Genomic DNA, 15,194 nt, shown 5'->3' on the forward strand with positions numbered 1-15,194 from the left:
GTCCCCATGCAAACCTTGTTGTCACTCAGAAAAACTCCCGCAGAGATTTTAAACCCCACTGTGTTTTCTGACCATTCCCTGTTTGGTTCCCATACTCTTTCTCACTCCTATCCCAAATCTCTCTTTTCTTGCACAGCCAAGCTTTAAAAAAAAAAAAAAAAAAAGCATAGTTTTCATTCATCAACACCCATTTCCCTTCCTCCCAGCCACTCCCAACCCACCTCACACTGGCTTCTCAGCCCAAGGTGTGACAGAAAGTACTTTTCCTAGGCACACCTCTAAATTTTCATTTACTTGAATGTTTCACAATAGATGGTGCTTCTCTTGAAACCATGTCTTCCCTCAGTTTCTAGGACCATATCTCCTGGATCACCTGTTACTTCAGCTGACCACTGTCTTAACTGTCCTAATGGGCTTCTCTTCTGCCAGACTCTTATACACTGCTGGTCCTATGGCTCCAGTCTTGTCTCCTAATAACATTTAAACTCATTTAAGCATGTGCATTGCCTCAACAACTGCTCTTACACAGATGACTCCAAAAACTCAGTCCCTGGCCTAGACCCCTTACTTGATGTATGAATTGAATTTCAGGTTACTATGTATCTCCACATCCCACAGTCTCCTTAAATTAAGAACATCCCACAGTCTTCTTAAATTAAGAACATCCCATAGTCTCCTTAGATTTTGTATATTCAAAGAGGAACCCATTATCTTCTCCCCACTGTCACAGGATTCTAAGGCCAAAAGGAACTGCAGATGCTGTCTCAGCTTCACCCTTCAATCCCATAGCTTTAAGAGTCTCTATGAATACAAGCATTTCAGCACAAGAGCTGCCTTGTGGTTCATTCGACTCAATATCATCCTGGAAAGAGCCCTTTTGGCAAGTACACCTTAACTGGTCCCCTCCCATATCCCCTATCTTAGAATATGACACCAAATTCACCCGGTTATAACAGGCAAAAAAAAAAAAAAAAAAAAAAAAAGAATGAGGTCCTGCTTGTTGTACCCTTCTCTCCTAATTCCACATTCAGGCAACAACCAAATCCTATTAATTCTGCCTCTCAAAGTTCTCTTATTATTCACCCTCTTCAACTGTTTCATTTATAAATATTTATTGAGCATCTACTATGTTCTATTAGTTCTAGGCACTATTTTAGACTCTGGGGGCACGGTGGTAAATAAGAAAGTCCCAGTCTTCCCCTGACCATCTTCATATTCAGTATCAATCAGGGTTCAATCAGAAAAGAGAAAACCACTCAGAATGAGGAGGCCTAGTCCAGGGATTTGACTTAGTGCCATTTTGGGGAGTTGGTGTGAGGCGAATGTGATAACCACTACACTATGGAAACGCTAGTTTTGGGGAGTTGGTTAAGGAGTCAACGTACAGCTGCCCCTTCTTCATTTGGTGCTGGCCTACAGTCAGCAGGGCAGGCAGCTAGTAAGGATAGGTGGGCAGGAAGTGAGGGAAAGCAAGGACAAACTGGAACCCACAAGAGGAGGTTAGAGCCCAAGAGGAAAGCTGAAACTCCCCTCATCTCCCAGCACCTCAAAGCTTTCACCTTTTGTCCAGAATCTAAACCCCTGCTGGCCCAGAGGCAGAGGAGCTGAAAGAGGAGATCAATGGTAGCTGGACTAGATCCAGACCCAGCTGCTCCCTGCAGCCAAGAACATGAACCAGCAAATTCCTGACCATGTGTGAGCTACAAAGGCACCCAACCCTACATCCACTTCCCATATAAACATTGCTGCTGTTCCCCGCTCCCCTTCCAAATCCTGTGAAATTTCTCTTGGGGCCAGCCCTAATTGACAACCACACAGGGAAGGGACATTTAATTCCAGTTTGGCTCATCCGACCCAGTACAAAGCCAATGCATCTTCATCGAGTGGCCCTACCCAACCTCAGGTGGTTCTCCCACTAATCCATCCTTCACAGTGTCCTCATGAGATGGTTGTCTTATGCAACGCTGATGATGATGCTGTCTCAAAATTGCAGCAATTCACCCATCAAATTTCCCACTGCCTATCCATCAGCAACAGCACAAAATCTACACTCCTTTGCATAATGTATTAGTTAGGATCGGGTATGTTTGCAAGAGAGAGAAAAGTTGAAGTAATAGTTGTTTAAACGAAATAGAAATCTATTTCTCTCTCAGGTAGAAATCTGCATAGGTGGTGTGGAGCTGTAAGGTTTCCCATAGCATCAATGACCCAGGCTTTCTATCTTTTTTTTTTTTTTTTTCCCAGCCTTTCTATCTTGGTCCATATGGTTGGTGTTATTTGCTTTTCAGAATTTAGATGGAGAAAGGGACAAAGACAAAACAAAGAAAAATGATGTTCTCATGCTCACTGTCTTTAAGTACCTCAAGGCAGACTCCCTGGACCTGCCCTGGTATCTTCTAATTAGGGAACTTAGCCACCAGGCCACACCTAGCTTCAAGGAAGTTTGGGAAATGTAGTCTTCAATCTGAGCTTCTATGTGCCCAGCTAGCATGTTTATTGCTCACTGAAGATGGGAGGAAACAAATATCAGGGGACAATTAATGGTGTCTCCCACATGTGACATATGAGAGCCCTCATCACATGTTCCCGACTACTCTTCTAGCCTCATTTCCTGCCCACCCACCTCCATATTTTAATAGCAAAACTAAAATACTCGATGTTTAACCCAATACGTCATGAACTATTATAATTTCATGACTTTGCACATTCTGTTTCTTCGCCTGGAATCTCCTCATCCACTCATCTGCTAGGCAAACCCCTATATATCCTCCAAGAAAAGCTCCTTGGCCCTTTGTCCAAGGTGTTCCGTCTCCTTTCACATCTCCTGCCCTTTGAACAAATAACCATTATAAATTATAGCATCATAGAATAAATACTTGCAGCTATATTTGCCTCCTGCCTGTCTGAGTTCCTTAAGTGTGTTCCTTTTCCGCCCTGAATCTCAACATTCCGCCAGGTGCCCAGTGCATAATGCATAGGTAATGTCTGCAGTTCGAAGACTTGCAGAGTACAAAGGGATTGGCATTTTGTTCTATCCATATGCTGCAATTCTATTCATGCATTCTAAAGTTGCTGGGGTAGCAGCCGACCACAGGCTTCTATGGTGATGGAACTGCTACATTGTCCCTACGATTAACTAAGGAGGGATCAAGGCAGAACCTTCCTGACAGAAAATGAGCTTACCTGAGGGGAGAAATAATTGCTTCTTTATCTCTTAAATACAGTGTTGAAGGCAAACACAGATGATTCCCTAAGTCTCCCTATGCCTTTAAAGAAAAAGACAAAATGTCAAGTCTAGAGCCAACATGCTACAGGGTGTGTAAAAAGGTTAGAAGAGGGTCCCAGGGGACAAACTAATAGCCAAAATGACAAACATCGCACATTATTAGAACATAGTATTCTTAATGCTACAGTCTGATGGGAGAGGTAGCCAGCTCTATCCCCACCAGGAAATACTTCCTGACCTCTCTAGGCATCTTCCCAAGAACACAAAAGCCTTTGAGATGCAACTTTGTTCCAACCCTCACCCCACTACATTTGCTGTTCTTTTGGAAGTATATAAAGACTCTGCTTTTGACACACAAATACTCAGAGCATTAGGGAAAACCCTTCCTGGAAGTCATTAGTATTACAGCTGTCATTATGTTTTGCTAAAGAGCAAATATTAAAGATATATTCAATAAAAGATATATTGAGAGAGAACAGTTAACTGTACTATCTAGTTTGTTATCCAGGGACTTCGAAGTAGCTGTTGTATGTGAACAATTCTAAGCTTTAATTGCATTCTCTTATAGACCATTTAAAAGAAAAGCCATAAAAGAATGTCTTCGGAGTTATTTCCTATGACTACTGACAGCCCTTTGCAAAGCCCCATATGCTTCTGGTCTGGGAGTACAGTGGAGTGCCCTTTGGCCCACAAATTCCACTTCTGGGAAATCATCGCAAGGAAAAAATCAGTGGTATATCCAAAGATGTTTGTAAAAGGGTATTTATCTCTTCACTATTCAAGATAGTGAAAAAACTCGAAATATATGCCTCAAATTGTTGTAGCAAGATGTTCATGAAGTTAAGTAAAAACATGAAGGTCATAAAAGAGAATATTCAGTGTGATCCAAATTTTGTTTTTAAATCAAATTATTGTATCACGTAGTACAAGATAATTTGGCTGGGCACGTGCTGGCCCAGACTCAGGATGAGGACAGATTTGCATAAAGCCCCTCCTAATATATCCATTTGTGTTAAAGTTTAACAATTACTGAGAGTCTGACCCCAAGCTTTATGTACCCACAAATTAATAGAGGGAAATAAAGACTTCTGGAAGACCCCAAATCCTTCCCCTTCAGATTCAAAGTTTTTGTAAGTTGTCTGATGGGTTAGAAATGAGAGGGTCTGTGTTTGAACTTTAAGGAAGAATAGTGAGAATTCTAAAAGGAACAGCCCATGTAGGTGGGAGGAGTCAAGAGCAGTAGACTGGCCTTGTCACAAAGGGCTAAGGATTAGGATAGTATTAACTGCCTCAGAACTCCCCTCAACTCAGCTGCCCTGGAAGTGGACTTCTAAGAGTTTTAACCCTCGGGGACTAGGCATATTTCTGTGGGGCATAAAAGGTTAAGGCAGAGAGAAGACAAGCTGTCCCTCATCTAGAGAGATACCATGGCGGTCATCTGTCCTACCGGTGGGTAGATAACAGAGGTGGATGATGAGGCCAGCAGGAGTGGGAGTCCAGTTAGCCAGACCCATACAGGTCTGCCAGAGTCTCCACAAAACTGGCAGTGACCACCCAGTCTGTCCCAGTGGCAGGGTTAAGAGCTACAGAAACAAGATGCCTTGGGGCACAAACAATTTTGCTTAGAGGCTCCTCTCCACCACCACCTGATTCTCATTTAATTGATCCTATCACAGAAACTTGCCCTGTGAGAGTGAAATTTGGATTTCTCTGTTAGTAGGCAACACATTTCTGTCTTGCCAATTTTAAAGCAAGCTATTCTCTCTGGAGAACCAGCCCCATGGCTAACAGTAGTCTCAAAGTGGCATCCAGGTTCTTAGACTACCTGTAAGCAGCAGAAGGATCAGGACAATTTTTAGGAACAAATTAGCCCCCACAGTAATTCCAGAAATATCGGGAAAGAAAAAGGGTGGGAAAAGCTGGGCTTTTGCTACTTTGGCTGGTGGGATCTGGGAGTCATATCAAGTGATAACACTTGAGGTATCAATGTAAGGATAACTGTGAAGAAAGGGGACAGGGCACCGTCCAGAATGATAATGGACCTTTGCCCAGTATATACTTACCCCACAGACTAATTATCTAGAACAAGAATTATGTGATATTGGGAACAACTGTATATACTTTTAAGTGTGTAGGAAAGAGTATGGACTCTCCAAGGTGACCGGTAGACCCCAGTGAAAATGAAACTTAAGGAATATTACCAACGTTTCAAAGGTTTACTTATATGAGATTCAAGAAAAACAAGGACAAAAGTTAACCCTATTACAAAAATAGAGGGGCTTTGGTACTCTAGAGGGCTCAATTGCAACAAATGACCATAATTTTGAAACTGTCCTGACGACCACCTAAGCCCTTCCTGTTGCAAGAATTGTATGGATTGGGATTCCATGGCCAAGTCCAAATACCTCTCTTTACTTCAGGTGTGGGAGGTGGAATCTCCTGAAAGAGGGATGGGGACAGAGGGGATATAGTTACATGCTTGGATTGGGGATGGGATGGTTCACCAACAAAGTACCTCCCCAGTCCATCCAAAGGACTTGCCTAGTACTATAGGTGAGATGTTGGGGAGCTTCTGGATATTCTTCTCATCCTTGAGTCCAGATTCTGCTAAAAGAAAGAAACCACTTCTTTTCCTGAAGCTTCCACAATTGAGACACCTTGTTTAAATCTTGAAAACTTTTCATTTAAAGACTCTTCAATCCCGACTGTGGAAGAAAAAACAGGAGGAAGATACAAATAAGGAGTAAGGTTATATTCTTCCTGAGTGTAACAGAATCTGTGTTCAGAGTAACATCATAAAATAGAGATATAAGAAACTTGACCCTGAAAATAACACCATAAAAAGTTCTCTGCCTTAAGTTAACATCTGGTTAGAGCCAGCAATCAATGACATCATCTCAAGGGGGATCATACTTTATTATCTAAATCAGATGGACACTGGAAAGGGTATGTGCTATGGCGAGTGCTGTGAATTGTTTAAGACTGATGACTCACAAACCTGTACCCCTGAAGCAAATAATACCTTGTATGTTAACACAATAAAAAAATCAAAATAACCTGAGCATGAAAGGAGACCCTATTAATGTTTATACCCACATAACAGGCATAAAACCAGGGCTGTCTTAGACCAACAAGAATGTATGGTCATCTAATTGATTCTAAGTCCCATAGTCCATATGTTTCTGTTGGGTTATTACAGAAAATCAAGGCAAAATTTGAGATAAATATATAAATGTTTAAGTATATAATAATATACTGTGTTCTGAATGTACCAAAATAGATTCATGTACCAAAGACACAAGACCAGAATACTCCAGACAAAATGCTAGGAGGCCAGTTGTTTTAAAAAATTGAAGAAGAAGGTATTATCAAACACATAGGACTAACCAGGATAAAGAAAAGATAATATTCTTCTGTCTCATAAGAATACAATTTTTTAAAAAAGATTTATTTATTTATTTATTTATTTGATAGACAGAGATCACAAGTAGGAAGAGAGGCAGCCAGAGAGAGAGGAAGAAGGAGACTCCCTGCTGAGCAGAGAGCCCAATGCAGGGCTCGATCCCAGGACCCTGGGATCATGACCTGAGCCAAAGGCAGAGGCTTTAATCCACTAAGCCACCCAGGCACCCCAAGAATACAATTTAAAATGATGGCTCAAGGGATCTTGGAATAACTACTACTTTCTAGAAATTTATGGTAAAATGATTAATGACATAAATTATGTGAATTTTTTTGAAAGTTTGTTTTTATGACCTAATTTTATTTGGCAAGACCTTGAAGAACCACGAATATACTCACTCTCCATCTGGGAGACACAGGCTTACAGTTACACATAGACAAATACCAACCCTCCTAGGTCCTTAGTTTAAAAATGTGTAAGACATATAAAGTCGCAGCAATGATGAAAATATCTCTGCCATCTTTGTCATCAATGACAGAAAAGGAAAAGCCTTCTTCAAGTTCAAGAGTCTGAGTCAAAGTGATCAGATCATAACCGTGGCACTATTGTAGGAAGGTGAGCAAAAGTGACAGCCCAAGGAACTTCTAGAAGCCTACTTACTGCCCTAGTCCTCCTGGAAGAAGCACTCTGGGGAAAGATTAGTGAGCATGCTTCAAGGCTGTGGCCAACTTCCAAATCTGGTTCATCTTTTATTTTACACCCTCATACTACCTCTGAGGAGCTCACCTGTTTTGTCCAGATAATTCAAAGGAAAAGAAGCCCAAGGTTTCTGGCAACAAGTCTTTCCAAGACTGAAATGCAATATGCTCATCACAGATTAACTTGCCAAAGTGCAAGTACAGCTGAGAGTCAGGAATGTGTTGATAGCGTGCTTCTCTGGATGTGGAATGACAGTAGTCCCCTACCTTAAGAGCTTATTACCAGTGTCAAGCTAGGTATTACTATAAGATGGCAGAACACACCTCAGGTATAAGGTGAAAAAGCTGTTTTCATAAACACAAAGGGAAAGTAGAGTCTGAAAACTGCTTTAAGACTTAGCTAAGAATGTATGATGTCACAGTCAGGGCAAAGGAGGGTCTACAGACTAAATGTCCTTCCCAAATTCAGACATTGAAACGCAATCCCCAATGTAATGGAATTTGAGAATGGGGCCCCTGGAAGATGATTAGGTCACTTCAGAAGGTACTCATGAATGGGATTGGTGCCCCTATAAAAGAGACCCCAGGGCCGCCTGGGTGGCTCACTCAGTTAAGCGTCTTGACTCTTGATCTCAGCACAGGTCTTGATCTCAGAGTTGTGAGTTCAACCCCACCTTGGGCTCCACACTGGATATGTAGCCTATTTTAAAAAGAGAGAGAGAGAGAGACCCCAGAGAGTTCCCTTGTCCCTGCCATGTGAAGACGCTGCAAAAAGACAACTATCTATGAACCAGAAAGTGGGCTTGCACCAGATGCTAAATTGGCCCAGCACCTTGATCTCCAGAACTTTGAGAAACAAAATTTCTTGTTTATAAGCCAGCCAGTCTGTGGTAAGCTGTTAAAGCGTTTCGAACAGACTAAGACAGGGAACATGGCTGCTCAGTTTTCTGGGTTCCCAGACACCTATGAGATGTCCGAAGGTCTCCATAAACAGACACAACCTCTTTCAAACAATGGAAATTCTGATGAACCTAGAAGGGTAAGTTTTAAAATGTGCTAATGTGTCTTGCTAAATAGAAATTCCACAAATAAGACACTCTGTCTGTTTTCTTTCATTTTTTTCTTCAATTTCTGTGATTTTATGAATGATGTTTTTAGTTACAGCTAGATTCAAAAGAATTCTGTTTTGATTATAGTGCTTGTTATTTTACTTCCCATTGCCAAAACAAAGACAGAATACAAAACAATATGTGCACTGTTATTACAACTATCTAAAAATATGCAAGTGTAAGGGCAAAGACCAAAACGTAAGATACAGAGAAAAGAAAAAAAATGCCTTTTAAAACTTGGAGACAGGGGTGCCTGGGTGGCTCAGTGGGTTAAAGCCTCTGCCTTCGGCTCAGGTCATGATCTCAGAGTCCTGGGATCGAGCCCTGCATCGGGCTTTCTGCTCAGCAGGGACCCTGCTTCCTCCTCCCTTTCTCTCTCTGCCTGCCTCTCTGCCTACTTGTGATCTCTGTCAAATAAATTAAAAAAACAAAAAAAATGTAACTTGGAGACATGATAATTAAAACCAAAATTTATTGTCAATATATATATTTCTAGTTATAATAATTTTTAGTTACTGGTATTTCAGAACAAGTTTTTTTTTTTTTTTAATCTCTTATCAAAATTTTGAAATAAATAAGATTACTTTTGCCATAAAAATGTCAGATTTGGCAATTAATTACAAACTAATATTTCAGTGAGGCCTCCCCATTTTCTAAGTGTTGGATGTTAGCTTAAAATGTGTTAGCAAGGGGCGCCTGGGTGGCTCAGTGGGTTAAGCCGCTGCCTTCGGTTCACGTCATGATCTCAGAGTCCGGGGATCGAGCCCCGCATCAGGCTCTCTGCTCAGCAGGGAGCCTGCTTCCTCCTCTCTCTCTGCCTCCCTCTCTGCCTGCTTGTGATCTCCATCTGTCAAATAAATAAAATCTTAAAAAAAAATGTGTTAGGAAATAAGATAGCATCTGAGTGAAAAAGCAACGGATGGCGCCTGGCTGGCTCAGTCAGTAGAGTGTGCAACTCTTGATCTCAAGATTGTGAATTCATGCCCCACATGGGGTATAGAGATTACTTAAAAATAAAATCTTTTAGGGGTGTCTGGGTGGTACAGTTGGGTAAGCATCCAACTCCTGGTCTCAACTTAGGTCTTTTTTTTTTTTTTTAAGATTTTATTTTTATTTATTTGTCAGAGAGAGAGCACACAGGCAGGCAGAGTGGCAGGTGGAGGCAGAGGGAGAAGCTCCCTGCATGGCAGGGAGCCTGATGTGGGACTTGATTCCAGGATACTGGCATCATGACCCGAGCCAAAGGCAGCCACTTAACTGACTGAGCCACCCAGACGTCCCTTGGCTTAGGTCTTGACGCTAGGGTTGTAAGATCAAGCTCTGTATCTGGCCCTTGCTCAGTGGGGAGTCTGCTTGAGATTCTTCTCTCTCTCCCTCTGCCCCTCCACCCACACATTCTCTCTCTCTAAAATAAATAAATTTTAAAAAAATGAAATCTTTAAAAAATTTTTTTAATAAAGGAAAAAGAGGCCTTTCTCTTGGAATGTTATTAGCTTAATATTGATAGTCACAACAGTTTTATCTAGAGATTGGTTTTAAAAATGTGACTCTAAGTCCATTGATTATTAAGTGAAAGGGCAAAACTATAACCCTGGCCTCCTATCTCCTTTCCCAACACTATCCCAAACCCCTCCACTGCTCTGAAACACAGCTAAATCCTTATTCTTGTGCTATCAGAGCAGAAACATCCTTGTTTCAAAAGATGTATACATTCCTCATTGGACCATGCCAAATTTGATAGCCAAATAGCACACAGGAAGTTCTTGTGCTTTTGACAATGAGAGACTTCCAGAAACAAAACATATCCATTCAACTCTAGTAGACTAACTCCAATGAGAATGGATGGACAATTTTGGATATTAGCATACTTAGATGTATAGGAATTCTCCAGAGATGGTGAAATGGCAACAAGACTTCTAGGAAACACATCTGTTTATGATGTTAGAAATCCAGGCACTGACCTCATGAGAAGCACCTTACACCACTTCTCACTTTAGCAAATATCAAGGCCCAAAGGTTCGGTCAACAAGTGGGACTCCAAGAAAATTTTTTTACATCTATGCAAGATCAAGGCCTGAAGACAGTAAGCAACAGCTGGATGTTGCACTTGGAAGTGCGGTATGTAAGCCAACAGGAGTCCCAATTACCTTGCCAAATAGTACATGTTCCTTCCCTGATAGTCTGTGTTCCTCTGTATCTGTTTGAGTATCTGATTCAGAAAATTCCCCCAGAAATCAAAAACTTAAGAAAAACTAAATCAATATCAATACATAAATGAACTGTATTTCAGTACTTGCCACAAACACAAAACCTTAAAGAAATGAGAAAGCGTTCCTATTGGAAGGGAACGCAAAATTGGAATCAAAGTTATTTTCAGGGATGGTGAGTATAAAGTCCTACTCCCTTCCCCTTCATTATATAAGTGAGCAATGACCCAGAAAGGCAGGTGGAAGGATGGGGGAATGAAAATATTTTCATGTTTATGTATAAATGAATCCTAAACCACCTACCTGAATTCCCTCTTTTTTTTTTTCTTTCACTATCCACCAATATAAAAAGGGAAAGTGGAAGGAAGTTAAGAAGTAATCTTTATTGTACAACTACTAAGTGCCAGAAACTCTTAATAATGGCATCATTCATTCACTCAAAAATATTATAAAGCATATTCTAAATGTGAAGCATGATACTAAGGACACAACCATGAATGAGATGCAACAAATGGCCTCAAGATTACATTGGAAATCAGTTAGGAAGTAAATAGGCAATTACAATACAATTAATGGTTGCTCTTTTGGAAGTATATACAAAGCACGAGGGAAGCACAGGGAGTACTTAACTCTAGCAATAATTAAAAGCAAAATAGATTATAAGACACCTAGGAATAAATTTTATTTATTTATTTATTAAAGATTTTATTTATTTATTTGACAGAGATCAAAGTAGGCAGAGAGGCAGAGAGAGAGGGAGCAGGCTCCCCACTGAACAGAGAGCCCGATGAAGGGCTCAATCTCAGGCCACTGAGATCGTGACCCGAGCCGAAGGCAGAGGCCCAACCCACTGAGCCACCCAGGCGCCCCATAGGAATAAATTTTAAAAGACAGGGGTATAATGTTTATTAGGAAAAAACCCCAAGAGACACCTGTGTGGCTCAGTTGGTTAAGCGTCTGCTTTCAGCTTGGGTCATGATCCCAGGGTCCTGGGATCAAGTCCCACATCAGGCTTCTTGCTTGGTGGGGAGCCTGCTTCTCCCTCTGCATGACACTCCCCCTGCTTGTTCTCTCTCTCTGACAAATAAATAAATAAAATTTAAAAAAAAATAACAAAATAAAATTTTGCTAAAAAATATAAAATATAAAAAAAAACCCAATAAATGGAGATTCAATCCATGTTCTTGGTTAGAGAGCTGTGACACCATAACAATATCAATTACCCCCCCCCATTTACCTATAAATTTAATGTAATTCCATCAAAATCCCAGTGGGATAAAAGGCGCTGTGTAGAGACACTAGTTTTCAATCCCAACACACATTTTTAAAAGTCTCTTTCTTAGTAATAAATCTTCGAGCACTGGCCATACATAACAAAGAATATAATTTCAGGCTTTGCAACAATTAGGTACACATATGGCACCAAGTTTTGCCAATAAGGTACAAATATAAATGTTGTATTGCAGCTACTAGGAAACCCTCTCAAAGGAAGCCAGCATGCTCCCTTTGCCTCTTCATCCTCACTTGCCACTTCCCATGTTGTGGTGGGAACTTGAGCAGTCATTTTAGAACATGAGGTCGAAGCCAAATACTGAGGATAGTGAAAGAGCAGGATAGAAAATACTGATCTCCTATTAATCATGTATCCACCATAGTGTCCCTGGACCAAGTTTTGTTTGATGGAGAAATAAATACACTTTCATCTAGTTTAAACAACACTGTTGGTTTTAAGTTTTCAGCTGAATCTGGTCCTACTCAGTAGCATGCCTAAGAGTGAATGAACAAGAATAGCTTAAAAAACTCCAACAAAGATGAATGAAAGACTTGACATCTTAGCTGTTAAAATATACTCCAAAGCTCTAGTAATTAGACAGGATGGCACTGGCACAGGAATAGAAAAAATCTCAATGGGACAGATTTTAGAACCTAGAAATGGACCTGTGTGTGTGTGTGTGTTTCTGTGTGTGTGACAAAGTAAACATCTCCAAATAGTGGGGGGGAAAAAATAATTCAATGTAAAAATAATAAATAAATAAATAAATAATCACTAAATCCCCATCTCACATCATACAAAAGAATTTATTCCTGATGGCTTAAAAAAAATCCCTAAGTATAAAAATAAATGATTATAAAAAATATAGAACATTTCAAATTGTGAGACAGAAAAGGTCTCTTTCAAAAAAACATAAAACTCAGAAGTCATAAAAAATAAAGAGGTATCACAGTATAACTTTTAAAATTCCATATAAGCTATAAACAAAGTTACTAGACATATTACAGACTGGACATAAAGATTTGGAATATGTTCAACAAAGAGTTCATACCTACAGTATGTAAGAGTTTCTGTAAGGTAAAAAGAAAAGGTTCAATAGTAATGTATATACACACCTTACAGACAATACAATGACACTAAATTCATATCTCTCGATAGTTACCGTGAATGTAAATGGGCTAAATGCCCCAATCAAAAGACACAGGGTATCAGAATGGATAAAAAAACAAAACCCATCAATATGCTGCTACAAGAAATTCATTTTAGACCCTAAGACACCTCCAGATTTAAAGTGAGGTGCTGCAAAACAGTTTACCATGCCAATAATAAAGAAGAAAGAAAGCTGGGGTGGCAATCCTTATATTAGATCAATTAAATTTTAAGCCAAAGACTATAATAAGAGATGAGGAAGGATACTATATCATACTCAAAGGATCTGTCCCACAAGAAGCTCTAACAATTTTAAATATCTATGCCACTAACATGGGAGCAGCCAACTATGTAAACCAATTGATAACAAAATCAAAGAAACACATCAACAATAATACAATAATAGTAGGGGACTTAACACTCCCCTCACTGAAATGGACAGATCATCCAAGCAAAAGATCAACAAGGAAATAAAGGCCTTAAGTGACACACTGGACCAGATGGACATCACAGATATATTCAGAACATTACATCCCAAAGCAACAGAATACACATTCTTCTCTAGCGCACAAGGAACATTCTCCAGAATAGATCACATCTTGGGTCATAAATCAGGTCTCAACCAGTATCAAAAGATTGGGATCATTCCTTGCAAATTCTCAGATCACAATGCTCTGAAGCTAGAACTCAATCACAAGACGAAATTTGGAAAGAACCCAAATACATGGAGACTAAACAGCATCCTTCTAAAGAATGAATGGGTCAACCAGGAAATTAAAGAAGAATTGAAAATATTCATGGAAACAAATGACAATGAAAACACAACGGTTCAAAATCTGTGTGACACAGCAAAGGCAATCCTGAGAGGAAAATATACAGTGATACAAGCCTTTCTCCAAGAAACAAGAAAGATCTCAAATACACAACCTAACCCTACACCTAAAGGAGCTGGAGAAAGAACAAGAAAGAAACCCTAAGCCCAGCAGGAGAAGAGAAATCCTAAAGATCAGAGCAGAAATCAATGAAATAGAAACCAAAAAAACAATAGAACAAATCAACGAAACTAGGAGCTGGTTCTTTGAAAGAATTAATAAAATTGATAACCCCCTGGCCAGACTTATCAAAAAGAAAAGAGAAAGGACCCAAATAAATAAAATCATGAGTGAAAGAGGAGAGATCACAACTAACACCAAAGAAATACAAACTATTATAAGAACATACTATGAGCAACTCTACGCCAACAAATTGGACAATCTGGAAGAATTGGATGCATTCCTAGAAACATATAAACTACCACAACTGAACCAGGAAGAAATAGAAAGCCTGAACAGACCCATAACCAGTAAGGAGATTGAAACAGTCATTAAAAATCTCCAAACAAACAAAAGCCCAGGGCCAGACGGCTTCCCGGAGGAATTCTACCAAACATTTAAAGAAGAACTAATTCCTATTCTCCTGAAACTGTTCCAAAAAATAGAAATGGAAGGAAAACTTCCAAACTCATTTTATGAGGCCAGCATCACCTTGATCCCAAAACCAGACAAGGATCCCATCAAAAAAGAGAATTATGGACCAGTATATCCTTGATGAACACAGATGCGAAAATTCTCACCAAAATAATAGCCAATAGGATTCAACAGTTCATTAAAAGGATTATTCACCACGACCAAGTGGGATTTACTCCAGGGCTTCAAGTTTGATTCAACATCCGCAAATCAATCAATGTGATACAACACATTAAAAAGAAAGAACAAGAACCATATGATACTCTCAATAGATGCTGAAAAAGCATTTGACAAAGTACAGCATCCCTTCCTGATCAAAACTCTTCAAAGCGTAGGGATAGAGGGCACATACCTCAATATTATCAAAGGCATCTATGAAAAACCCACCACAACTATCATTCTCAATGGAGAAAAACTGAAAGCTTTTCCGCTAAGGTCAGGAACACGGCAGGGATGTCCATTATCACCACTGCTATTCAACATAGTACTAGAAGTCCTAGCCTCAGCAATCAGACAACAAAAGGAAATTAAAGGCATCTAAATCGGCAAAGAAGAAGTCAAACTATCACTCTTTGCAGATGATATGATACTATATGTGGAAAACCCAAAAGACTCCACTCCAAA

The sequence above is a fragment of the Mustela lutreola genome, chromosome 10 (assembly GCF_030435805.1).
Source record: "Mustela lutreola isolate mMusLut2 chromosome 10, mMusLut2.pri, whole genome shotgun sequence".
Lineage (NCBI taxonomy): Eukaryota > Metazoa > Chordata > Mammalia > Carnivora > Mustelidae > Mustela > Mustela lutreola.